Genomic DNA, 25965 nt, shown 5'->3' on the forward strand with positions numbered 1-25965 from the left:
AAATTGTGATGTGCGATTTACATCGAACAATAAATTAAATTGTGAATTGGGAAAATTGTCATCGTGAACATTAATGTCCATAAAGAGCGTGGTTTTTTGGGTTGTAAAACTTTTTTGCTCTGTTGTTTGTCTGATAAATAATACCATTATATTCATGTTTTATAGTGCTTGTAGACGAGATGTTACGTACATCAACAAAAAAAGGAACGAGAAAAATTACGGAAACGTTGAATTTTGTGAGGACAAAAAAGTGTAAATAAATAACAACGAGCAGGAGGAAGTCGTATTGAGTGAATAAAAGTTGTAACATTAATCGATTGTGAAATTGAGTAAGGTGGTGCTATTTTTGGAGGTTAGGCTTTAATATGAATGTATTGAAAAAGAGTACGACTCTTTAGGTTGTAGAAAAAGGTACAGGAAATATTCAAATGAAAGGATTAGAGGATCATTGACTCGTGACATTGAAATTGGTTATTTGCTGTAACTTTTATGTATGTTGAACAGGCAATTTAGTGCAGGTTGTCAAGCTCTGTAGTATTGTGATCTGTACTTTAGAATAGTTGATGTAGCGGTCATGGGTTCGAGACCCAATAGAGTCATTTTTCCATTATTAAATGCAGGATCCTAGATACGCAGTTAATTGTCCTATCTAATTACCCTATCAACATCTTTATTAATACTCTTAGCTCTTGCTTATACACACCCCGTGTTGCATTAGCCGTACCATTAATTCTCCAGAATTCTCTCCAAAATCTAATGGTCCGGCCTATGCAACACAATCCTCGTAGGTCTAGGGATGATTATTCTTGATGCGAAAACAATAAAAAAGGCTTCATACAAATTTCGTAGTCAACTCAACGCTCCTCACACGAAGTCGGGCTTCATGTCAACTTAATTCGACTTAACTCGCCCCAAATCAGCAAAATGAGCCAAGTTAAGCCAAATCGATTTTTCAGATCGGGTTTCATCAATGGTCTGCATTTGACACATATATGAATCAACATTGAATAGAGAATCTACCTCATTTTACAGTCATTTAGAAGCCACACTGAGATGGAATTCATTTGTCTTGAAGGATTTAACCGTGATTGAGCACTTAAGAAGCCATGACCGACCCTTCTTCTTTTGTGTCGCTCAGATGACACATGTCTTTAGAAATTCTGTAAAACTGTATGACAAAAGTGAAAAAAGCTCCATCATGGACCCTTTAAGCCTCAATTTGAATCGACACAATAATACAATTTATGATACAATTTATCCAATAATAGAATTATTCAATAAATAATCACATTAGTAATATCCAAAACAATTTTTTTCCTCTACACCCTTATCGAGCTCAGCATGCAAAGTGACAATTATGCCACCCAGATCATACAATCCGATTACAGTAAATTGTTTGACTCCCACACACGAGTCAATTGTTCCTTTTATGTACATTTTTTTTACTCATGCTTTTTTTTTATTCCATTGAGATCTGCACCGATGATCGGAAAAATTCATTTGATACCGTTGACATGAAAAATTCGTGGAAATATTATTTATTGAATGAAATTTTAATCTCAAATGTAAAAGTTCAGAGGAAATAAATGAAAGAGGCAAATTTTTGCAAATTTTTTGACATTTAAGGATATGAGACGAGGGGTGTAGGGTGTCCCCAAATGGAATTTCCTAAATTTAGCTCGAGAATTGGAATTCTTGACTCTGGACTCGTTTGACATGCTGTGAAATTTAAAAGACATCATTTAAGATCCGATTGCTTATATCCAACCCAAACCCTATCGTCTACTCTAAGAGCGTTACGTGATAAAGGAACGACACCTAAGGAATGACCTTTGAACTTGTCATGAACAAAATAAAATTCAGAAAAATTCTCAAAAATCGAATCAACTAACAATCACTCTCAAAAAGTCATTCTGGAAAATTAATGTTTAACTTGTGCCTGACATTCGTCTCGATTCATGAAGCACAAAAAGCTCGAAATCATTAAAAATGAGAAAGACTCAAGAAAAGCATCAAAATGTGTGTACAGAGTTAAAATAAAAATAAGAGGAAAAATTGTCATTATGAGGTATGTAGTTAAATTTATGGCTCATTAAGGTTCACTTACTAAGGATGAGAATCAAGGACATGCAAATTGGAAAAATTGTTAAATTAAAGTTTGGGGTTTGATTTTTAAGGATGTATGGGGTGTTTTTTTTGGGGGTCTAAATTGGCCTGATTAAGGAAAAACCTTCGTCATTTTCCATTATATGTCAATTTTGCTACACTTTCAATCGATGGAGTTGGTCAAATTTCTAATGACCCAAAACTCACACACACAGCATAGCAATACTCGAAAAATCCAATCTGATGCCAATATGACTCCTTCTAATTGCGATATTCGATTGAATCCTGCTTCTGGCCAGAATCAAGTAAGCCAAGGGCTGATAATTCAGCCGTTTCTCCGTTGTGTGATTGTGTACCGGTGATCTAATAGTCTAATGCGAGGCCTAAAGAAAGCAGTCTTCAATTTTCTATTGTTCTAGATACGCTGGTTGCATAGGACTGCGCATTAAATTTTGGCAAACCCTATCTAATACTAAAATATCAATTCTGTCCATAAAGCTGCTATTTACATATTCACAGTTCTATTTATTCATCTGTATCCAAATCATGTTCCTATCCGCCACTATAAAACGCACTTTATTCGGTCAATGATTCCATTCAACCCTTCCAATAATTTTTGCATCTAAAATTAATTTCCATAATGATATACTGGTCAGTAGCTTACAAGCGGCTTGTTATACAATGTTAGAATATAATTGTCATTTATTATTATTTATAGTTCACTCGTGTTTTGTGTCTATTGTTAAGCATTTCTCCTTCGGGAGCAATTAGCAATTTCCATTTATAGGCAGTAACAAAAAAAGGTTCTAATATTAGAACGAGCTTTTGGGTATGATGATCTCTTGAGGACATGCTAATAAGGCATAATCGTTAAGATAACAAATGGAAATGGATCTTGATGTCGTTTGGCTTTATAATTATTTGAAAATTATTCCTTAATGTTGAAGTTAAGCCACGTGAGACTGTTTTTTGGTTAATGACTTTGAGGACTTGAAGCATTTTAAGGATTTTTGGCTTTTTTGGACACTTTACAAGCAAAAAGTCATAAAAACTTGTCAATAATTAACACATTGACCTTCTAATAATTTTCCGACTGACATCTCCATCCACACTTCATAAAGCCATTCATCCTTCCTAAATTTCAATAATCCACAAGTTCCCCAAACATTCACAATGTCAATAATACAAAAAAGTTCATAATTTGGCTAAATAAATGATTTTATCATCGATTTATCGATCGATAAAGTTGTGAGAATATTAAAGTGAAATATTAAGGCAGAACTAAAACTTTTTTCCTTTCTCATGTCATGACCTTAAATTTTTGAGTCTTGCTTGTGGGTAAGTTTTTTGTAATATTGTCAGTTCTTCTTGGTAGTTTGGAAACAAAACTTGAAAATTTATGTAAAGGTTGAAAGTCGATTGTAAAAGATATGATGTAAATAAAATATGAAGGTACAGGTAGGGATGATTATGGATGTGAAGGAAATGAAGATGTTTTTGAAAGAATATGAGTATAGAGGAGGGTGTTTGGGGACAAGAAGTGCAATCATTTGGTATGGTCTCTAATGTCGATATTTAAGAATTTATAAAATGTAGCAATGGCTAGATTTAGACACAATGGCTAGATTTATTGTAATGTTGAGAGCATTATTTGAATCCTTGTCATATTGGTAGGAAGTCGTTCACATATTACGCTAAATAAGGGTCCTATATACTCTATAAAATAATAGTAGAATTGGCTTCTGATAAGAATCAAACCCACGCACACCAAATATCAATTATAAAGAAATCTAGTCGCTGTTACCAACCTTCTTAGCAGATCTCAAAGTCGAGTCGAGTCGTCTCAAAAAAAAAACCGAATCGACTTGAAGTCGAGTACATTTGTATCCGTCCTGTCATTATTGCCTGTTTATGGTTTGATACTCCGGATTCTATTCTGCTTAGACACCATGACTAGAATTCAAAATCAAATCTTTATCTATCCAAATGTCGATTGATGGTAGGTAGGACCAGACTAAGGTGGGTAACCTGTGTGCTGCGGTACACTCGTGTCTTTTTCACTGTTATGAACCGTATGCCGTGTGTGGTTTTGATCGAGGCTTATCATCAAGGTATGTAGCGAAAAAAAAGTTTTGCCAAGCACTCAACTAAGGCATTTAGTATGTAAATTGGAACACAAGTTGTTAAAAGAGTTATTTGACATCTAAATGACTCTATTTGACTATTCTTTACTGCTTGCGTAGGTCAGCATAATATATCTTTAGAAAAACATCAATAATCAACATCTATCTTTGACTATTCATACAAATAACCTTTGAAAAACATCATAAAGTCCATTGATCTCTCAACAAACAGCTAAAAACATTATATCTTTAACTCAAAATCTATAAAACCACGTCATAACTCAAGACATAAACAACAACAAATTAATCCTTTATCAAATAATTCATAGGTAAATTCAAAAAGTTTGACGTAATTGAAAATATAAAGTTTTTTAAAAAAATAATTCAAATGTCGTCAAAGAAGAGAACAATCTAAGATTTTTGAACGTCCTTGAAGCAATTTACCGTTTTCGATTAAACGAATGCGTCACAAAAAAATCAACAAAATTGTCCAACCTTGTTTTATTATTAACCTTAAACTTTATGGATTTAAAGAGTTTTTGGTCATACGTGCGGAATCTCATGATAAATTAGAAATGTGGTCGAAGATGATTAAAGTTGTTGGAACAGCAAAGAATTGGTAAAATTTCTGGTTTTTTGGGGGAGTTGTTTGGATGTTAGGGATTGATCGGAACTGCCATGATTATGTTTCTCAAAATTATTTTTTTATTTTCTGCCTTAAAAACTCTAAAAAATTGAATGATTTTGAGCAAAAAAGGGTAAAAGTTCCAAATCAACCCAAATTCTATTTCTAGATGCAATCCTGAACTGTCACATCCTACAACTTAACCAGACGCTATTCCCAAACGACTCCAACTAATTCAAACAAAGACACGACATCAACATTTGACTTAATTGAATTGAGCAAAAATTATTCAAACAAAAATTGCAGCAATAAATGGAATTAATTCCTCAGAAATCAATGATCAATGACCAATTATATCAATATCGTTCCTTCCTAAAAGGTAGACGATCATGACAATATTTGACATATAATGAAGACATAAATATTATTATGTTATTAATGTATTTATGTTATTAATGTTTATGGTGTATTTACTTTGAAAAACATCATCTCTACTTAGGGATTGTACAATGATTATGGTACAGTAGGATGTACTCGGATGAATCGGAAATTGGCAAGAGGTAGCCGGGTGTAGAGCTGGTTTTAGGCGACTTCTGAGGTAGGTCATGGATCGCAATTGATTTTTACGGCCAGAGAAGTAAGGAAGTAAGTATGACGAACTTTCCAAGAAGTCACATTTGTGGTGGATAAATGGTCAAAAATATACCTCAGCTTAAGTCTGCCCCAAGATTAGATTCGATGAAATTCGGTGTCAGACTAGAGTCAAATTGACCTTTGGCTGGATTTTTGGTCATTTATGAGCCAAATGCTTTTCTGTGTCTCTGTCTCATGCTTTCCGGTTTACATCCTTGCATCTGAACGTAATAAGGAAACGGTCCCTTAGACAACATTCCAAATCATGAACAAGAATTTGTACTTCGTAACCAGAGTTGACAAAAGCCGGATTTTGCCGTTTACCAATCCACTTTCTGCCGATTATTCCTTCCTCTAGTTGCCATCTTCTGCAGGTTTCCACTTACGGCAAGTTGCCACCTTCTGCAGATGCCCCCTTCCACAGGTAACAAAATTATAATCCTCTCCCATAAGTTACATCATTTCCGATTGTCCACTTACATATTTATTTATAATCATCCTCGCAAAAAATTTATTTTTACTTCTGTCATGGAAGCGTGAGTAAAATTTCGTTTTCAATAATGTAATTTATCCAATATTGAGTAATCGCGCATCATGTTGCTCTTATTTTTTAAGTAAACATTCAACTCCGCCTTTCCAATTAGTCATCAAAAATGTTTTGACTTTGAAGATTTTATTGAGTATGAATGATGCTTGGCTGTCGATAGGAGCTTTAATGATTTCTTCTCATGTACCTTTATTTACTGTTTGTACAGTTTATTTTTGCTTGATATTTTGACATTAAATTGAGGTAGATTTTATCGAAGTTTAATAATTCAATTTTGGGGTGTTTATTGATACTTTTGAGGCTCATTTTTGATATTTGAATGATTTTGTAATGTTTATGTTATTGGAAATGATTTGGAAGATGACATTTAGTCATATTTGAGGATGTTTTTGGGAATTATTTATGAATTTGTTAAACATTTGTTGAATTTCGTGTCTTCGCTTAGTTTGGGTTTAAATGAGCATTGTGCCACACTTTCTAGCAACCTTAGGTAGCTCAGTAGTTAAGAGCACTTGACATACAGTAAAGAAGGTGTGGGTTTGAGTCTCAATTGAGCTAAGTTGTAGGGAAACTCCCTGCACAACACAGCTCCATTTGTCAGCCTTTTTTAAGCTGCAAAGTGTCTGTAGTCCATTTGAATCCATATGGACCGTTTAGTCTGACTTTATAGATGGCAAGAGATCAAGTGACCGGAAAAGAACTCAGGAAAATGAACTGTCGATCGAGTATTGCACTTGAAATTGGCAAGTATTAGAGCCTAAATTTAAATGACATACATGAGACGTCATGGATCACAATTGATGTATACGACCAGGAAACTAAGGAACCAAACTTCTATTCTATGTCACTTGCAGTCAATTCTGACTTTCCCGTCTTAAAATACCACAACAAATCCTTAACATCACTCAAAACACAATCTCAACAAGCCTCCAACGCAACAGTTGCCTCAATCAAACCAACCAAAAAAATCCACTTTAAAAGCATTTAAAGATTTAAATCCTCTTTAAAATGACAGGTTTCATCACTAACTTCATGATCCTTTAATGCACATAAATATTTGATATTTTTGTTACTTTAAAATGCTTATCGTAAAACCTGCCAAAAGTTATTCAGACACAGACATCTTTTTTGTTGGATGGAAAAATTAAGGCGAAAATTATGAAAAACTGAGGAAATTTTATTAAATTCACACAAAAAAGTTATCGAGATGGTTTTTTGCTGTGTGCTCAGATTGGCTAGGAATTAATGAGATTTTGAAAAAGGTTAATGAACGCTTAGATTTGAATTGTTGTAAGAATTGTGCCTTCTTGGAAAGCACACGACGTAGAAATGACTGAAAATCTGGCACCAGGCTAGCGTAGCTGGGGTTTGAGATCAGATTCGACAAAATTCAGTTTCAGGCCAGATTCAAGTTGACCTGGGGCCAAATTTTCGGTAATTTTTACACCATGTGCCTTCCGGAAAACTGTAACCGAATTTGATCCGAATCCAGTCATAAGTCAGAGTTACGTCGGCCTGGGACTAAATTTTTGATCGATTAACTGAATTGTGCTATTTAGGCAGTCTTTAACCCGAATGGAACACGGAGTGAAAATGGCTGATATTCCGCAGCTTGTCTATGGTTCCATGTCAAATTAGATTTTGACCAATTCTATACAGAAAGTACAAGGTCAATACAAGGTGTTAAAATGGCCAAAATACCAGTAACAGGTCAGCGTGAATCTGGATAAGCGCTTGATTCCATGAATTCCAACTTCAAGTCAAACATAACCTGACTCATGGTCAATTTTGAGGGAATTTTTCTCCATTCTTATGCATTGTGCCTTCCGAGTTGAAATTCCTAATGACATGAAATATTCAAAATTTCCCTTGTTTTTAGACCCGACTCTTCTTCTTAATTCTACTCCACAGTTATGCTTATCAAAAGTCAAACTACCTTCAATCATTTTTCATCGTCATTAAATTGCTTTAAATATCAATTCGTTTGTCAAACTTTAATATTTTCTTCATTATTTGTTTCCAAAAAGTTTTAATTTTCCTTTCCAAAAAAATGTTTTCTTTACAATTAATCGTCGTGAAAAATTCATTCGCTAAAAATAGACAAACTTTTTTTCATATTTTTTTTGCCACTGAGAATATGAATAAATTTAACACAGAAACTGAATATCAAAAGAACATCTTTAAATTAAGGAATTGAAAACTTTTTTCCGAACATAAATTGGAGCATAAAAGTAATGAAAAACTTCTTCTTGCTCTCTTTTTATTCGAAATTTATTTCCATAAAATTTAATTGCTTGAAAAGGAACAGCAAGAAAAAATTTTGTTGCTGGCTGGGATGAAAAAGTTTTGTTCAAAATGATAAAATTGAGTTACTGATGTTGTGATTAATCAGATGTAATTGCATTATCTGGTTGAATTGAAAATTTTAAATGGATGCTGTCGTAGCTTGTTTGTGGATAATTTTTTGATGTGGAATTGAAATTTGTATATTTTTATGGATATTGATATGTTGGAATAAAAGTTGCGGAGATAGGCAGATTTTGAAAATTTATCGTCCGTAGGGAATTTAGCAGTTATGTAAACAATTTGGGTAAGATGAGATAATCGATCCAAAAATGACTGCTGTAATCGTAACCGTCCATGCTAATGGTTGACTGTATTTGATCTTCCTTAGGATCGAGCGCGGACTATACTATAAGAATCAATTGACTTTGATTACTGCATGTGCAAAAGGCACATGACGTTAAAAATGCTAAAAAGCAGACCCCAGGTCAGCATGACATAAAATTTTAGTCGGATTAGGTGAAATCCAGCTTCAGTCCAGAAACTAGTCGTTCTGAGTCCTGATTTTCGGACTTTTCTACGACATGTGCTTTCCAGGTAAGCATTTAAGTGTAAATATCTCCATAAAAGTCATGTATCTACATCAAATCATGCTTTAAATTCCAAACTTCAATTCACTTTTACTTTTCTTGACCCAATCCAAATTTTATCACAAATATTTATGTTTGTTGTTAAGGAAAATTTTTGCTTACACCAACTTTATTTCCATCTAAATAACCTACATTCAATAACGTCTGAGATGAAAACTCAATGAACAGATTATATTGCTATAATATTTCAATTATATTTCTCAATAAATCAAAAGAAGATTTTCAAGATCACGTTCAGGAGTGTACTGAGAAACATTATGTAAAAGTAGGTAAGAGAGTCTGTTTCATTGTAATGCTCTTCTGAACAGGGAGGGAGTGGGACAAGGAGATCAGGGGAGATGGATCAAAGAAGCTGTATTAGGGAAGCTGATTTAGGATATCAGACATGACTGTATAAGAGTGTCGTATTAAAACCGAATCCAGAGTCTTTGAACAGACAAGGAGTATACTCATGAGTATACTCAAAAGCATGCTCATTTAGGTGAGTATGCTCATTGTCTGTTAGAGCTCACACCGGTCAGTAGCCTGAATTTTGATCAATTAGTCGATTTGTGCTACTCAGAACACTTTTAGAGTGTCTAATTCTTGAAATTTGCCATATAAATAAGTCCAAAAAACTTCTCTTCGAGTTTTCGATTATCAAATATTTAAATCCTCCCTAAATACACCTAAAATCAACACATCAAAAGCTTCATCACAAACATTTTTAATTAAATCACATTAAATCCGATAGCCGATATCAAATTAAAATATCTCAAAATATTCGTCGAAATATCCAAAAATAAACATCCAAAAAATGCTGTCTGTTTCACAAGAAATCAACACAAAAACCGCCAGCAAACTGATTGACACGACGATAAACAAATGTAGACGCAAAATTTACATTCGAAACAACATTTTTTTTTGTGTGTTGTGCTTGTTGGCCTGACCCTTATCATGTCAGCAAGTAAAGAAAAACAGATTTAGGTGTAAGATTACATTACACATCGCCCTGGTATAAATTTTAATGAAAATGAATAAGAAACGGACATAAAAACAGGCAACAAGCAAGGCACAGTAATGAAAATAGCTCACATAAACAAAATCAATCAATCAATCAAAAAAATATGGAATATTTATGCTGTCGTATGATTTGATGGCTCATGAAATTCAATGGACTTTTTGTGTCACTTTATTCCTTGATCCTTGTGGGAAAAGGAACAAAGTGATCATAACTGCCTCAATATTAATAATTGTGTTTATTATGATGGAATTTTACATCTAAAAATGACGTCAACCTTCTGTCATTAAACTTATTTTTATTATGTGATAAATATTATTTTTTTTGTATGTCTGGAAAAAGTTCATTGTTGAAGTGAAAAGACGTCCACAATGGGTAGCTTAATTGGAGTATTCATGTGGAAAATTTACGTTGGTTTTTGTTCAAAATGGGGAAAAATGATTTTTAAATTCTTGTTATTTTTATAGATATTTAAAGCAGTTTATTTTGAATCCATTATGGAGATGGGCGTCTAGCATATTCGGTTATATGCTGAACTTATCAAGCTACATTGACTGAAGTTGATTTGAATTTTTTGTGAAGAAAAGTAGATTTGACTAGGATGTACTTTATGGTATTGCATGATTATCTTTTTAAAGCTGTAAACCAGCTCTAATGCAACTTAAATGATTCATCTTCCTGATGAAACGATTTGAGAAAATCGGACCAAATCCTTGCCAAGTCCCCAGGGCATTGTGACTTTATCGTGAGGCAAAATTTTACCAAATACGGCTTGAAACCTGAATCACGCCCACCTAGGAGCTGTTTTTCCGACTTTTTCAGGACGTGTGAATTCATTTTGTCTATCCTTTATTCATTATGTAGGCTAGGGACCTATGACAGCTTAACTTTAGTTTGACTATGAATCACAATTTATCTTTTTGGATTCAAGCCATTGACACACGTTTCATCCGGATGAAAGGATTGTATTGGCCGGATGAAAGCGGACGAAGAGTGTCAATGTCTTGATTCGATTAATGAAGTAATTGAATCTTAAACAACGCAGCGAGCTCGCTAGTGCTCATTTTGACCAATTTTCATGGTGAATATTGATTGAGAAAATTGTGAAAGCATTGTGTTGCTTGGAATTGAGTCTTGGCAAGGTCTTAGTTTGATCCAGTTCTGAATCAAATGAAAGGAGATCCAAAAAGGTCACATAAATACAAGTCTTGTTTAATATTTAGATGAATGCAGTTTCTCAACATTATCTCCATCACTTTAAATATTTTGTGCTAATATTAGAATAGAGAGTTGAAGTACACCCAAAATCATCTTTCAGAAATCCCTCAGTCAAGCACAGCTTGACAAACAAAATTTCATAAGATCCAAAAAAGAAAAAAATTCAAACAGATCCAAACTCATAAAAACTCAAATAATTGCTCAATTTTTCAATAAAGTCAAGTAGCTACTTAATTCTCGCCATCACAGAACTCTTCAAACTACAATAAATTGCAAAAAAAAAAAACTTTTTAAGACTATCTAAAACATTGACTGCATTGCTTCAAAATAATTTCACTCAACACAAATATTTACCTCAGAAAAAAAAACTTTATTTTCTCCCTCAGCACTTCATCTATCTATGACTACATCCCATCACTCAATCATGAAGTTTTTTTTAAAAAAAAAAAAAGTCAAGCAAACTGTGAAGAGCGAAAATAAAATTACTTATAGGTTTACTTGAATGAAGAGGTGTAGTTAGGGGAGAGGAAGGGGTTGTGATCAAAGTCCTCAATCCCTCTACCCCTTTTATGGAAAAAATTCTTCATTTGGCTAGAATTTGTCGAGGTAATCTATATTATAAACACCCAATTCCTTTGCTGATACAAGAACGGAAGCCATGTGAAGCCATTTTGTGAAGCCATGTGAAGCCAAAAATTGAGGGGTATCAGGGGGAATGGGGGGTGTAATGTGAAGTTGTGTGAAGCCGTGTGAAGCCATGTGAAGCCAAAAATTGAGGGTTATCAGGAGTAATGTACATTCTGAAGATGGGGCGCCACGGGCGCTCCCGATACTCTAGTTATCAAATAACATCCAAAAACCAGCCGCATAAGGAATCAGGAGGAGGTAGGGTTGGGATCAAGAAATCTAGAAGGGAGGGGTGTTGGTTTAACCCCCTTTTTCTCACCATTTTGCTAGGATTTTCCGAGGTAAGCATCCAAAAAAACCCTCAATTTTTGCATTCGATACAAAAAAGTCCAAATCTGCCCCTCATTCTGACATGAAATTGCCTAACTACGTCCCTGCTTGTCCCACACACAAAAAATCTGAATATGATGATGCGACTCGACATGTCGAAAGGCGAAATGAGATGGGAGAAAAAAAAAAGAAAAAATTGTTTGCATAATAATTTTATGGATTTTTTGTTGTTATTGTTACTTCTTTCATTATATGTTTACACCTCTTGATGATGCCGAAAAAAATGCTTTTGTGGAAATGAATCATGCTTGGTTTACAATTTTTATCGTCACTAAAACAAATAAAGACAATTTTTTGTTATTGTTGTTGGAATTATCGAGTAAAGTCGTAAAAGTTGTTATGGCTAGGAACTAATAATTTGATGACATAATAAACTGAACTTTTTTGAGGACATGAACGACCTTCAGTGACTAATTATTAAATGTGCAGCAACATTTATTTTGCTTTTCTTTTGTCTCATAATCTCATAAGTACTTTTTAATGACGGAATTGACGTCAGAAGAATTTTTATGAAGTGAGGGTGATGTGGAAATGCTTTTTATTTTTTTATCTTGGTGATTATGCGATGTTGCTGTTTTGTGTATTTAATGCTGATGATGAGTTGCTGGAAGATGGAATTGAGTTGATTTAAATGATTAGAGGATTTTTGAATTTTTATTAATGCAGTTGGGATTGCTTTATCTTAAATCATAGCAAATTTTAGAAAATGTTGGCCTTTTTTTAGAAGCTTGCTGGTTGATTCCATACCAGCTTTTGGTGTCTCTTGAATATTTTTTGTAAATTTTTGAATATTATGCTAATTTTATAGAGCTTCTGTTTTGAATTTTATTACTTTCCTCTAAATTTTTGGTACTTAACTGTATTTTAATTTCATAACATAATGTTTCTGGATGTTCACTGGATCTTATTATTATCAACAAGTGGAATGGTTTTAAACTCTGAAATGGCATCAGTGGTCTAAACGGTAAAGAGTTGGTCTTACTTGCCATAGATCCAGAATTCAATCCCATTAACGCCTAACTTTCGAACTTCTACTTCCATTTACAAGTTCTAGATACCAAGTTCGGTTCATGGGTTATGAGGTGCAGTTTTGAGGTCTTTGGCTCATAATGTGTCTCTATTGTTAAGAATGTCTACAAGGATGTGTGGATCTATAGTATTTGGATGATTAACATAATCTTACTCATACGAATTATAACTAGCTACATTACAGGGTGCATCAGGTCTTATGACGTACTTATGTCTTTGCCATGCGCACAGCGCTTTCAAGTGGTTCGGGTCCTATAATACTGTGGATCTAAATGTTGTGAACGGGTGTGTACAATAGATTAGTATAGATTAGTAATCTCAGTTCCTCAATCTAATGAGACTAGTTTCACCGATCCATACCAATTTCTTGACTAACACCATTTCCGTACTATATACTCTATATACTTTATACTCTCAATTTCTCTATAAACATTTCTCTTTAAATTGACATGATATTTTGCAGCTGGCAAATTTACGTCGTGTTGTGAACCCAGCATTGATTTTCATATTGCATCTAAACTTATGGATAGAATAAAATAGAGTATAGAAATGAATAAAATTTCTCCAATCTATATTTAGAAAACATCAAAAAGATGCCGAAGGTGTGAAAATACTGAAAAGAAGAAAATTCAGGTCAACGACAAAAACGTAAAATAATTTTTAACCTTTTTCCTCTTTCTTCACCTTTTTTTGCAATAATTTTTTCTATTTTTCTTTTATCTGAGAAAGAAAATGACAAAAAAAAAATTAAATCCAATGAAGTCAAGTGCTGTGGAAGTGGAAAAAAAATTTAAATAGATATGAAATGGAAATGTCTCGCACAAAAAAAATGGCGATTAGGAGGATGAATGAGGAACAAGAAGAAGAATTGTAATTAAACGAAAGAGAAATGAAAGTCTTGAAATTCAAATTAACTTTTTAATATTCAAAAATGCTTCGCAAGGACAAGGAGGAGTTTATGTCGGGGAATAAGCTCAGCAGACGTCGAATTGGAATCGATTTTTTTGATTCCTCAACTTGAGTATTAAAAATTTAAGTAGCTTTAACGTCATTGAATTTAATTTTTCAAATCTACGTCATGTCAAATCGATATTAGTAATGAGATGCCTTTACGTCACGGCTGCTAATTAAACATCATAAATTTCTGGTTCCTTGAGTAATTATTATAATTAATATGGAAATTTTTACAATAGAAAATATTTCTTTTCGAAGATATTGAATGATATTAGGTGTATTTAAATTGATTATGGTGATTATATTAATTATTATGGGATATATTCACATATTTACTCAGAATTTACGTGCTGATGTTCTTTATATTGTGAGATACGATAATTTGATGTTTTATAACCTACAATTATTGAGTGATCAAAAGAAAATTGACTTGAAAAATGACACAAATTAAGCAAAAGTAAATAAAACTGTGCAAAAGTTGACAAAAACTGAGCAAAAGTTGACAAAAACGGAAGAAAAATTGACAAAAAGTGAGAAAAAATTGACAAGAATTGAGCAAAAGTTGTTGCCCAAAACTGAGCAAATGTTAACAAAAACTGAGCAAATGTTGACAAAAACTGAGCAAAAGTTGACAAAAACTGAGCAAAATTTGACAAAAATTTAACAAAGAATGTAATTAAGTATCCTCAATTTTGTGATGATACTCATGAACATCCTTCATGCCTGTCCATCTTCAAATCACATCCAAACCGAAAGATCAAAGAAAACATATCAAACCCCAGGGTAAACGGAAAGTGTCCTGCTTTTAGCAAATCAATTTTAGCAGTGTCCTGCTTTTAGCACTTATGTTTGAATTTTGAAAAACCGTTAGAAATTATCACAAAAAATTGATTTCTTCTTGAGTTTAAAACATTTAATTAAATTTTTACGGTTAATTAGTTGATAACTTGCAGAAATAATGCCAATATACTTGATTAATTCAGCAAATATCAATTAAAATTAACATTAAAATTTTTAATTCTACCGTTATTTTTTTATTCAAATATCCGGTGCTAAAAACCGTACAAATTCTTGCAAAACCATACAAAAATAACTGTCAGTTTTTCTATTCGTTTACCCTGGATCAAACCTTAATCCTCAACCTTAAACTTCAACCAAAGTATGAAACAGATGATTAAATTACATCAAACGTAAATATATGAATCCCAACATTTACAAGTTATTGATCCATATTAACACATGCTACCCGGATATTTCGAACATCATATTCAGTCACAAGATGAAAGGATCACAAGTCACAACAAAGTATTCAAAACCAGCTGATGTAGAACATTATTCAGGTATACATATATTGATTTTACCATTTGTTCATTCAATTTGAAGCCTTTAACCTTTAAGTGCTTTCCATTCTCAATGATGAAAGAGATGCCACCTTTATATAAAATGTGAATTTTCATTTTTCATCTCGTCACATGAATAGAATAAGCGAAAATGATTTAAAAATGTGCTTGAAAAGTTAACAATGAGGGAAAATTCTTTTAGACTTTTTCATTCTTTAATGAAAAGCGACAGAAGATTTTTCTCTTTAAAAGATTTTCATTTATTCACTTCCATTCCTTTATTCCCTCATGAATCTTCATTTACATTCTTCATTTTTGAGGAAATTCAGATGTAAAATGATATAGTGCTGAATTGAGGCAATTTAAATTATGAAATTTGGTTATTTTTGGAATGAATAAGATTGCTTTAATTATGCTGTCGATGCAAGTGTTCTGTGGAAGTGTGGCTTGAGGATAATTTTGGGAAATTTTACATTTTAATTTATTCAGCTTCTGTCTTCTCAATTGTACATCAATGTTTAAGGAAAGCTAAAGCTTGGATACAGAAGGGGATGCGATCTGGAGTGTCGAACATTATGCAGGCATTAATGGCACAGCCTATGTACTTCTGAACTGCAAACCCCACAAACTTGTTCAAGCATAAAATCACCTCCAAAACAACCCATTTGACTACCAAAAAAATTGAAAATCCAATTTTAGAATAGCTCAATTTTCCACCTGCCACACCAAAAATATGTATTTATTTGTATTCTAATCTATTTAGATATCTGTTGCATAAACGTCAATCGAACGATGTGAATTGATAAGCCAATAATAACATCGTGGGAAGAAAGCACGTACAATAGATATATTGTTATGGGAATTTTATTTGAACATGATTGATATGCAAGCTTAAATCAGCTTATTCAGTAAAAATTTCTGATTTACATTTTTTATATTAAATAAAAATTTTAATTTTAAAAATAATGCAAATTAAAGCTTTCATAAAGTTCATAAAATTATCAATTTAAATGTGAATATACAGTCGTTGCAAGGTGTTGGTACTTGGTGGGAGGAGTGATAGGGAGGTCAGAAGTGATAGAGAGATGGCTTTTAAGTTATTTTTAAGGGTGGGTTTGGGTCAAATTGAAAAATTTTAGTAGAGGAGAGGTTTGACCCTCAATGCGAGAATTTAAGAAAATTTGGGCTTTTTACGAAAAATCTTGGATTTTTCTAGAATTTTAAAGAATTTTATTCAAAGAGCTGAGTGGGGGTAAGGGCATATTTGACCCAAGAACCGTTTTTGACCCCAGAATCGATTATGACCCCAGAATCGATATTGACCCCAGAATTGATTTTGTCCCCAGAATCGATTATGACCCCAGAACCCTTTTTGACCCCAGAATACTTAGATTATGACCACAGAACCGATTTTGACCCCAGAACCGTTTTTGACCCCAGAACCCTTTTTGACACTGAAATCTTTTTCAATACTTTTCAAATGGTTTTCTGGAATATTTAGGAGATCAACCCTGAGTAGAGGTTTAAAGCGTGTTGAAATGGGGAGGGGGGTTGACCTTTGAACATCTACCTCTCCCTCCTTAATACGCTCTGACCTCTACTCAGGGTTGATCCACTAAATATTCCGAAAAAAAAATTCGAAATATGAGGCACCGATCACTTATTTTATAGCAGTCTTTGGAGAGTGGGGGAGGGGGATGAAGTTGAGATTTTGCTGCATATCAAACAATTTCTATAGAAATTCTGTTACGAAGGGGTCCAAAAAGTCAACCACTATCGAAAAATCCCAAAAAAATCAGAAAATTCCCAAAAAAATCAGAAAATTCCAAAAAAAAAATCCTCAAATCTCCAAATCTTGAATATTTTGGCATTTTCACATCATAGCATGTCTCATTTCTCACATGATCGCATGCAAATGAAGATTTTCTATACAAAAATTCTTCATCTACAGCAAAAAGCTATCGTTCTGCTTCCTATAATCTGAATTAATTAAAAACATTTTGCTGATATATGCTTTCATACTATTCATGAATATGATTATGTTTGACGAGATGAACAAAATGAGTAAAATTTTCCATGCAACCAAAAACTATTAATCCTACATATCGTAACAAGGCTTGTGGCAGAATACATACGTAAATAGCTATAAAGCTAAAGAAAAGCTATCAGGTCTGATAGAGAATATACAGGAAAAATTAAATTTAAAGTCTTAATCCAATATGAAAAGTTTTAATGAATTTTCATGTCAATTTGCTGTACATAAAAAAGAAAACTTTTAAGGCTGAATTGCAGTCAAAATTGAAATTTTTTAAACCTCAATTTTTACGATGCTGTTCCTCATCAAGTTAGCAATTAAAACTATTAACAGATAATTATGCTTAAAAATTCACATTATTTTAATGGATATTTGCGATGCTTTGTTGAATATTTTAATGCTACTTGTACATTAAATTAGTGGAACTAAATTAATTGTCGTGTAGGAAAAAGATGTTAAACGTGTTAAGTGATGAGTAGAATGAAAAATGTGAAAAGTGGATTTTGAACTTGAAGTAAATTGAGAAAAAGAAGATGATTTGCTTACAAAAAAATGAGATGAAAATAGAAGATTAATGTGATGGGGCAGTGTTGGATTTAAGGATTTTGAGTCAAATGTAAGCGAATCTGCGAGTCAAAAAGGAAGACAATCTTGACCAAGTGGGAATCTTACCACTCTTACTCTCACAGATTAACTCTTTAATAATAAGCTCATGGGTTTGATTCCCAGTAAAGGCTGACCTCTTTAAAATACATGAATAAGTAACCCAGATAGGTAATCCAGTCAATATGACTTTAATCAAACCCCGCACAACCCCAAAACACCCGCATCCGACCTCTCTTCTCAATCTGGCTATCCCTGACGTTTCCCGATGTTTCAACCTCAACAAATTCTTGAGATTGAGTTTAACCAAGAATCTTTAGATGAAAATGTTGCCACAGTGGCCAAGTTATATACCAATTCTGTCAATGTCTACAGTACTATGATTGGCCAAATCTTGAGCTTTATCCAAGCTTTATCTTAAAATCAGGAGGATTAACAGACAGATAAGCTACTCTGGAAATACTCCAATGGACTCTTGATGCCCTTAAGGACTTAAAGCATATGGAGTTTGGCTTGAATTGTATTTAAAAGCAATTCATACTGTTGGATGTAAATCACTTGAAATGTACCCAGCTTCAATTAGTGTTCGTATGATTCTGCAGAGAAAATCATCCAGATACTAGTATGTTATTGTATATCTAGGACTGGCAATTCGCCCCATTAAGAGAAATGTAAAAAAAGCTTCAAAAATTAGACATTATCTGGGATTAAACGCAGAACCTTTGGTACGTAAGAGCAATTCTCTACAATTTAAGTCACTTAACATGAATATACTCGATCAGACAAGGAGCATGCTCCTGAGTATACTCACAAAATTCAGTATGTTCCAATATATTGATTGAGTATACTCTTGTGCTTGCTCATTTCGATGAGTATACTCATTGTCTGTTATGGATAAGAGCTAACTTTCTTGGGTTCATATGCCTGAAACATCAAATAACCCCACTGATACAGCCTGGTAGCCGAAATACAATAAGATTGTTCAAAAGTACCAAACAAATCACCGTCAAGAAGAAACGTAGGCGCTATAATAAAATCTAATGTACAATAATAGAAATTATTTATTTTACTACGGTTAACTAGCCAGGATTTATATTGACGCAATAAAAATAAATCATTTATAAATCTAAAACTTTTAAGAAGCTCGTATTTTCCCACAAGAAATGAAAAAAATTGAAGACTTATAGCCACTTAAAAAAAAATCTCTAATACATCCAAAAGCATAAATTTGTTCATAATTTTCCCTCATAAAATAATAATAATATTTTCGATTATAAATCGTGATATATTCGTGCTGGATATAATCATATATCTTTCATCCATCTTCTTTATACCATAATGTGTTTTTTATTACCCGCTTTAAACTAAGTATAACTTTTCCTCTCGACTGAAAATTTTTTCTATGCCTAAAAATAAAAAAAAAATCTGCAAAGTGATGATGATGATGATGTAGAGAAGGAAAGAGAGGAGCATAGATGAAAAATGAAATCATTTTATCGACCGGATCCAGTCGAATGTGTTCAATAAGCGCGAAAATTTTCTTTTTTTTTTAATCTTCATTAATTATAAACGTGAATTTTTCTCGCTGCTTAATTTTTTAACTGTTAGCAGAATTTGTTGATTCTTTTTGGATTTTTTGGGGGTTATGGATAAAGTGTTGGTATGGCTGGATGACTTCAAGAATCTCTTAAGGATATTCACCTCAAATCGATCTCAGACCGGCGAGACTCTAACTTGGCTGATTCGGTTAAAAACCCAACACCTTTTCAGAGCCACTCCGGCTTAGTCCCAGATTTGGGATCGATTAAATGACTTGTTATATTTGGGTTGGTTGACTGGTTGTTGTCCGGAAACCCGCAAAGCTCTTGTTGAATTATGTTGAACATACCAAGCAGATCAAGTGTGTAATGTATGCTTTAGAGGACTTACTATACTCATAGTTTGCTTATTGTGCAAGTTTTCAATACTTTCAATGTTAATGTCCAATAGCTTGGTGATAATAGCTTAGTGAAAATAACTTTTAAGCTTTTGAAAGGCAATTGAGAGGTGCGAGATTCGATTCTTGCTTGGGACAAATTATTGAGTGAGTTCCTTTTTCAAAATTTGGATGTAACAAGCAATATTCTTGCTGAACTTAATGCTGAATAGCTGTCAAACGTATGATTTGAGTTGCTTGCAGTATTTATACTGTCATTTAAAGAATAGGTTATTAAACACTAATCTATCAGACTAGAGTTTGCAAGACTTTGGAAATCCAGACTCGAAAAGTTCAAAAAAGTCTCCCAGTATGGAGTCACCGCCTAAAATACGTGAAGTCATGACTTTAATGGAGACGACTTGACTTTTTCCCATCGCAGTCTGACAATCGAGGCTCAACCTTTAAAACTTGATACTTGGATGGGAGGAGAGGGGGAAGTGGGAGAATGGCTGGACTTTCTGAATCTGAAGAATTGCATGGCTCGTTCCTTGGTGTAAGAACACAATAATGGCAAAAATCTCATTATTTCTTATTCCACTCAGGTTAGATAAAACAATAAGCCGACCCCTGATTTTGCTGACAAAAAAAAGCGCTCTAACCCATAACATCCAAAAATCCCCTCACTTTCCAAATGGAAATGAATGTTTGGAGTTTTGATTAATTTCTGGAATTCCTCTCTTCTCTTTTTTCTTTTTAATTTTAATTCTAATTTTATCTGCCAATGCTTCAATTAAAAAGAAAAAGGAAGCCCGACAAGTTGAATAATAATTAAAAAAGCATTTGATAATTGAGGGAGCAAATACAGATCATGGACTTGATAGATCAGTGGTTCGTAACCTTTTACTTTTCGAAGCACGCCTTGGTGGTAAGCCTGGATTGAAACCGCACATGGAATACGGTATGTGGAGTTTCTAAAATGGCCGCGGCACACAGGTTGCCCACCACTGCAATAGATTCTATTTAATGAAAATTTTCATCGCAATTTAAATGCCAATATTCAATAAATTTTCATCATTCAGTCGTTAACATAAAAAGGCATTAAAATGTCAATAGATTTATAACATCAAATTATTTACTGCCGCATATTTTCCTCATTAGTCAACAATTTTCCAATTTTTTATCAGCTTAAATCATCAGTGAAAATTAATTAAAAAATTCCCATGCCTTACGCACATGATGATTAAGAGATCAATGTCAGAACAGCAACAAAAAAAGTTTATTGAATCATTTATTTCATTTACTTCAGGCTTTTTATACTTTCATTAAAAAAAATTTTTCAATCAATCACGTGAGTTTAACAAAGAGAAACAGCAGACGCAGTTAATGTACAGCACACACAAACAGAAAAGAAAATCGGCGGAAAATCGATCGAAAATTAAGAGCATTTGAATATAAAAATCACCTGTTTTTCTCCTTCGTGCTTATTTTCGCTCAGCGATGCAATTGATTGCCTGCCATTAATCTCGCTGGGTGGCAGTTTTTTTATGCAGCGGGGGTTAGAGTGCTGTTGATATGTCTATTTGTCGTGAGTTGTTGTTTGAATTATGTTTACTTCAATAGTGTGAGTAGCTTTAGATGGAGATGGGGCTTTTGGTCATGGAGCAATCCTGTAAAGCACAAGTCGGCAAATCGGTCCAAAATTCATCACTAAATTGGATGTTAAATCAAATCCGACAACAAGTTAGAATCCAGTCGGTTTGAAACTGGTTCTGGTATCAGAGTCTCGTCGACCTTTAACTGGTTTTTGGATCGATTAACTGATTTGAGCTATTCGGGATAATTCATGTACAAATGGGAATACAATTTGTTAATAGCCGAATAACCTGCGATAACTCAGTCGTAGAAGCATGCAATTAGAAATAATAGGCCGTGGGTTCGAGTCCCACTCACGATTCGTTCTTCAGAATCATTCTTTTCCTGTTTGATCAACATTGAAGCTTCCAATCTAGTTCTAGAAACCCAAAAGCACATTTCAATATTTACAAAAATAACCCAGCAAAATTAAACATCTAGAACATCATCATACAAGAATATACCATAAATTCATAAAATTCCAACAGCGATAATAAGAAGTAATAATTTAAAAACAGCCTACAGCTTTGCATTATTCATCTATGCTGTGTATATGTTGAAAGAATGTTTCTTCTCGTTTATGACAGAAAAGGATTCATTTATGTCAAGTTGGAAAAATTACCTAAGGGGTGGTTAATGATATCGCAACGCCTACATACATCCACATTCTCACAGTTTTGTTGAAGGAAGCAACAATAAATTTTTTAACTCAAACATATTTAAATCATATTAAGGATAAATATGTGCTTATTTTTAGAAAATTTTTGAATCTCGGTTAACTGCTGTGGAATGAAATATTATGAAAAATTTTAATCACTTTGGATGTCAAGTTCATTAATTTATAAAAGTTATAGCATGTGATATTTGGGTTATGCACTCAATAAATCTTCTATTTCTGTAAAAAATGTGCTTTATCGCAAAATTTACGTGGTTTTCGAGTAGATTTTACAGTCGATTAAGTATTTATTGATTTGTAAGGTTGAGTGGTATGTTGACTGAGAAGGGGGATGAATGGGTTGGTAAAATGATTGAAATTGTTGCAAAGATTGGGGAAAGTTTTGGGGTTTTTAAGGTTAGAATTCTTAGGTTTTGCAAATTACGAACTTAGTCGTCCTTAATCGATGCAATTGAATTTAGTATATTGTAGTTTGAGCCCAGTGGATGCAATGTTCCAATGTCTATGGTTTGGGCTTTTAAGGCTATGAATGCATATGGATATAAATGGGGACGTGGATAAGTGGATACGACTTTGTGTAAATTATTGAATTTTAAAACATTCTAAGCATTAAACTCAAAGGGAAGGAAAAAGCGCTCTTGATAATAAGCTGTTAATAGACAATATTGAATTTGGTATGGAATATTAGCATGAGCATTATTAGTATGAAGCAAACTTCAGGAGCCATCCCGAGCAGTGCAATGTTGAAGGCATGACTACCGAATAGAGCAAGTTTGTTATTCGATCCAAAATCCAAGTTGGTGTGGTTCTGACTAAATACTTGATTCGCTGTAAATGCCTGGGTCACACCAGATTGTTGGCGAATTCCGAATCGAATTATCGACATGTGCTATTCTTTTTCATTGGATTCGGTTAGAAATTGCATATTTGTGGGCAGAAATAAAAGCAGCTTCAAGCGTCATCCTGGGCAATACACCCAATCTTCAGGACGCCGCTTCGTTATCCCTTCGACAGCAAGTAACTACTGATTCCGCTCATTTTTGACAAAAACTGAATTAAGTCATATATAACCGATCGGCACAAATTGAAATGTTGCCACCACGGCGACGACTCGGTCGTATACTTAAAGCCAAGTGGCTGCCACTTGGCAAATTCGGTTGTTTTCGCCAAGTGGCAGCCACTTGGCTTTAAGTATACGACCGAGTCGTCGCCGTGGTGGCAACATTTCAATTTGTGCCGATCGGGATTTTGGACATCAGAAGCAGGTCATTGATCACAATTGATTTGTATGCCAAGCAAATGAAGTTAATATCAAGCAAAATACAATGAATGCACTGAAGCCACGCCACAAAGCACGAGCATTTCCATAAATTTCTTTCTTTTCCTTTATTTACTAAACCATTGTAATTTTTCATTGCTATTTTTGTCAAATCGAAAGTAACAATAACATTAGACTGCGACACGCGTGGCAGAAGAGTCGCAGGAAATCATACAACGTCATTTATTCGAAATCACCAAGAGCCGGTTCGGGTGTCAACTCAATGTCCTTGAAAAGTTTAACAGAAATAAAAATCAATTTTTGGGCATTGTCGGAACTGTAATTGAACATTAATAGGTGGCATAATGCATAATTTATCTAACGATTTTTGGTATTATTCTTGTGTATCTTCCAATTTCGGCCATTTCTATTTGCGTAATTACATCGTCTATCCGGATTTCAATGTTTATTTTTAGGGACATGACTTTTTCTTTTCATGTCATTAATTTTTCATGCTGTCAATTTATTCTCGTCAAAAATAAATATGTGTGCTTTATCAGACCTCAATCAATAAGCTACAAACATGCTCAACATGTCATGAGGTTTATCATTTATGTAATTTTTCTTACAAATCAACTGTAAAAAAAGGTCGTTTAATAGGATTGAAAAGTTTATGAATTTTTATGGATGTTATGTGACACCTGAATATACCCGAAAAATAAATTAATTCGATCGTGTACCTTTAAAGTCATAAAAACTTGTAACAATTTATGGGTTTGAATTTTTATTTGAATTTTGATTTAATTTTCTCTCGATTTTTATTGATTGCTGGGGATATTTTTTTGGAGGTGCTTTATATAGATTGCAAAATTGGATTTACAGCTGGACTTTTTTTTATGGTGAGGATAAATAAATATTTTGAGGACGTGAGGGAGTTGTAGTGAGGAATTGAGATTGAAGGTGTTTAATGACTTTTTTTTTGAAAGTATTTGTTGGAAGGACTTGATGTGAATGAGTGTTGCAAGTTAACCGGTTAAAGATAACCCTGCAAGTAGGGGCACATCCAGAATTTAAAAATCGAGCAATTTACAAGACGAAATTTGAGATTTGGAATTCTTGGAATTCTTGGAAAAGCACAAGTCAGACTCTCAACCAGAGAGACTATGGCATGTTGTTTGATTTAAATCAAATCCAGCATCATGAGAGAGTCACGGCAAAATGATTAAGAAACCGTTTTGTGCTATTCGGGTAGACTATAATTAACTAATTACTGCTGTATCAGGTGCTCCATAAATATCTACAGACTATTGAAAAATCACCTTAAACACCTCATTTGATGCTAATTGGTACAAAAAAATTCCATTAAAGTTCAATCGGTAAAAAATTTATTAAAATTGATTCAAATTTAAATTCCGCTTGACATGAATATAATTGTCATATTTCAAATCAAATAATATCAATACGAACTTAAAAACAAACAGCATTTTCCCATACGTGAATTTATACACGCCACATCAAAATTAGATCGTTTATCATGTCACGTTTTTATCGTTAAGTTCATTGAATTGTTTAATACATGGAAAAATATAAAGTCAGAGATTTTAATGATTTGATTTGATTTTAAAGTGACGAGTGGATGTTTGGATTAAGTTGAATTTTTGGGTTTGTTCTGTTGTTGATTTCTACCGAATTGCAAAAATTGGTTAATCGGTTGCAAAGTCATGGACACGTCGGCTTGGTACTGGATTTTGGATAGATTAACCGACTTGCGCTATTTGAGCTGGTTCTAATGTAATTTAAATGCCAGATTTTTATGTAATTTTTGCATACATAAGACGTTCCTATGTAGAAATGTCCAATATTCCAATTCTAGGCTGAATCGACTAAGACCTGAGGCTGGATTTCATCGAATGTGACCTGGAGTTATAGTGACGCTAGTTTGCAACTGGATTTTTACTAATTTCTACGTCGTGTCCTTTTCGGATTCTTATAAGTCATGATTAACAATTGAAACTTGCTCCAATTCTCAAATAATGCCTAGCATTAACCTCATTACTATTTATGACCCATTACCCCAAAAAGACTGCGCAATTCCATTCATTACTCATACTTAAACCCAATTCTTTTATAATTCCACCATAAATTATCTCTATAAAAACAAAAGATAACCAAATCTAATGCATCAAAAGGATCAAAAGTTCAGGAAATTCATGAAATTAGTCTTATCTAAATTTATCACATTATTGTGGATTTATTTGCAATTTTCAAATCCCGGTTTAAAGGAATTTAATCTTTGCTGATAAAATGCTATCAGTCAT

At 33.4% G+C, this 25965-nt stretch overlaps 1 protein-coding gene across 1 annotated transcript in view; it reads right to left on the reverse strand.

Moving 5' to 3' along the window:
• LOC139100990 (5-hydroxytryptamine receptor 1-like) overlaps positions 1-25965 on the reverse strand; it is a 132355-nt gene that overhangs the window by 22440 nt on the left and 83950 nt on the right. The gene's annotated exons all lie outside the window — the stretch shown is intronic.

The sequence above is a fragment of the Chironomus tepperi genome, unplaced genomic scaffold (assembly GCF_022539635.2).
Source record: "Chironomus tepperi strain 1889 unplaced genomic scaffold, CSIRO-AGI_Ctep_v1 contig_8, whole genome shotgun sequence".
NCBI classification, from domain to species: domain Eukaryota; kingdom Metazoa; phylum Arthropoda; class Insecta; order Diptera; family Chironomidae; genus Chironomus; species Chironomus tepperi.